Below are 3,364 nucleotides of genomic sequence, written 5' to 3'. Positions count from 1 at the left end.
GCAAAGGAAGTTGCTTACATTCTTTAGTCCTTTACCTGGGCGATTGCAAGGGTATAAATAATAGGAGTGTCAATACGTTTTTGAATTTTTTCCCTCAAAAATCTCTGGTCATTAATTGGTGTGTGTCTATATTCCATATAAATGTAAGTAATGTATATTAATTTTATTTCACTTCAATGTAGTCACTAACGTGAAATATTTACATACAGCTAATGAAAAGATGGGGAGAGAAATCGTTGGCGGGGAAAAAAAAAGAGATGGGGAGAGAAATTCATATACTTAGGATGGCGGATTGAATGTATTCTATGGTGATATGGAAGACGTTATTTGTGCCTCATGTCATCAAAATTATTATAATTGGACGGAGAGAACAAGTTTCAAGTGAAAACGATGCTTTTCCGACAATTGTGTAGGCTGGCTAATAAAAGAAGCCAATTGTATACTCCAAATAAAATAAATATGGAACAGCTCAAGCTACATTGAATTATCATTAATAGCGAATAATTGATTACTCATAATATACCAACCTTTTATTAAATAAAAATTAAATTAAATTAAAATAAGATAATATTTGATCACCCATTGATCTAGCTCGATCTTACGAGTTGAGGTCTAATATAATTTTTGTAGGGAAAATAAATTTGCTAGCTCCTATAGTTTCAACAAAATCAAAATCTGATTAAGCGCGCATATAATTTTCATTTGCCTCCTTGCACGCGAAGCCAACGGGCACTGTCCTGTGGGTCAGTGACCCAAAAAATGTAAAACTACAAAAAGTAATTGAATTTAACTCAAAAAATATAAGGAGCGTAGATGATTTTCATATTGGATGGAATATGAATTAGTTAATTGTATTAGAATGATTTGCCAAAGAGTAATGTTTATACAATTATATCTTTAATGTAACACTACCAAAGAATTGAAGTGGACACATAACGGTAAAAGGTTTAGAGACTATTATTTTATTATAATGATTCAAGCCAATTTTTGTGTTTAATATCAATTTTCATATTTGATAATACTTGCCAATTTTAAATTTCAAGAATACGTTAAATTTTTTATTTCTTCGTTTGCTTCTTATTAATTTTAGATTCCAAGAATGCAATATATTAGAAGTAATATTTGTTGACAAAAAAATGGAAGTAATATTTATTTTAAAAAGGTAAGAGTATTTTAGGAAAGCAACAGGTTAATTTTTTTACAAAATCTAGTACTCTTTAATGAATTTTTTCTTGTGACAGGTAATTTAAAACGGAGGAAGTAAATATAGAAAGTAGGGAGGGTAAACACTAGGTATTCTATAAATCAATCACAGACAATAATGACAGGCAATCAGTTTCCGCTCAAAAATAACGTATCCTTTGCTGGTTGGGTGGGGAGGTGAAGCAGCCAGGCCATGGCAGTCGTGAATAGCTCCCTCCTCCTGCTTTCCATCCTCTTGACGATAACAACATTAATGGCGTTCGTATCCTGTGAGTTTGCAGCTTCTTCTCTTCCACGGCTTCACACGGCGGCGACACACTCTCCTTCCGATGACTCCTCCACCAACTTCTGCGTTCCTCACAATTCTTCAGCGAACCCCACTATTCGTAAGCGCTTTCCACATACTCTATCCCGTGGTTTTCTGCAGATATCTATGGGTTATATTCATTGATTGTGTAATATAATTAGATTGTGCATTTGAGGTTTGGGTATTGATTATGTGCAGGCTTGACGACGTCTGGAAATATCATTGGTTCAACAGAGAGAGACAGTGGTGGAGGAGACGAAACAAAAGAAGAAGTGAGGTTAGAGACAAGCGATGCTCCAAGGGGCGATTTTGCAGGGCACGTAGTGGCTATGCTGATCATATTCATCACTTTGGTTTATTTTGGAGCGAAGGTCGTTAACTTTGTGCTTCTTCCAGTTTCCACTGTCATCATCATGATCGTCCTCATCGTCTTTCGTTTTTAATTATTCTCCACAAATTTCTTCTGTGACTGCTTCGTCCATATATATATATATCGCCAAATTTTCCTTTTGAATTTATTATGTAGTGATTTGCTTTGGAATCTTTATGTGTGGCGTATTTTGACGATTAGTAGTTCAGCTTCTGTTGTTGTCTCCTATAGAGTTATTTACAGCGGGATTATTACTTTTTTTTTTCCTGATTTTTTTTTTTTAAATAAAGCTCTATATATCTTACCTTTTTTATTTCGAGAACTCCAATATCTTGCATTGATTCTGTTTCCTATTTTAAATTTCTCGGGCTAATTGACATTTATGTTATTATGTAACACGTTTGGCTTCTCTCTCTCTCTCTCTCCCCCCCCCTCTATATATATATCTGGTAATTGGAAGGTGATCAGGAGAATTAAAGATAATATATTCTCATCTGACTTTGATGTCTACGAAGATTAATACAAATATTTACAGTTGATTTCCTAAAGATTAGGTCATATGTGACCAACGGAAAGGAAGGATAAAATACAGTCAAGCAAAATCTTCATAGATGATTCTCCAACGAAAATTCAACAAACTATTCTTTTCCTGAATTTTACATTATATGTATAAATCTTCTTTTCCTTTTTCAACTATAGAACCACAGTTATACACATATACATATACATATATGTATAAACAAAATCGATTATTACCATCAAATTACTTGGTATTATTTATTTATTTGGACAAAGAAGTAACTGTTGTTTTGAAAGAGTCTTTTCTTTTTCATAGTTGTTCTTTTTAAATTCAAGTATTTTGTGCATCTACGCTAACAGGCTCTTATAATTATTACTCTAAAATGAAATATATATATATATATATATATTAGTATTCATTTTTATGAAATCCATACAATTTATAAATTTGTAAAAATTACTTAAAATATTTACATCATTGTTGTTAACTATGCATGACTTTTTATTTTTGGTCATCATAAATCAGAACTTTGTAGTACTTTTTATTTTTGAAATTTAACGATCAATTGCATATTATTAAAAATAATTAAATTCATAAGATTGCTCTAATACAAATATATATAAACACATATAACTCATTTTTATAGCAATGTCATGACTAATAGCAAAGGAACATGATGAATCAAGACCCTCAAGAAACCGTTTCAAGTGTAAATTAGGAAAGCTAGGTCAAATGAGCAATAACAAGCGCCTGTAGCTCAGTGGATAGAGCGTCTGTTTCCTAAGCAGAAAGTCGTAGGTTCGACCCCTACCTGGCGCGCGACTTTGCATTTTTATGAAACGGGGTGTTTCTGTTTTTCGTATTCAAAATTCGGGACAATCAAACACCAAAAGCCATTCCTAGTTAGCGCAGATGCATTTTGGTCTTCGGGTTGATGCGCTCGCAATGAACAATTGGAGGACCT

The 3,364-nt window shown here is 32.9% G+C and overlaps 1 non-coding gene across 1 annotated transcript; it reads left to right on the top strand.

The window, feature by feature from the left end:
• Positions 1-3,146: 3,146 nt before the first annotated feature.
• On the top strand, positions 3,147-3,219 carry TRNAR-CCU (transfer RNA arginine (anticodon CCU)). The gene has a single exon. It is a non-coding gene; the product is annotated as a tRNA-Arg (tRNA).
• The last annotated feature ends 145 nt before the right edge of the window (positions 3,220-3,364 follow it).

The sequence above is a fragment of the Neltuma alba genome, unplaced genomic scaffold (assembly GCF_004799145.2).
Source record: "Neltuma alba isolate B1F8T4 unplaced genomic scaffold, ASM479914v2 tig00012377_pilon, whole genome shotgun sequence".
NCBI lineage: Eukaryota > Viridiplantae > Streptophyta > Magnoliopsida > Fabales > Fabaceae > Neltuma > Neltuma alba.
Note: the sequence above shows the minus strand (reverse complement) of the source record. Positions and strands in the feature narration are given on the sequence as shown.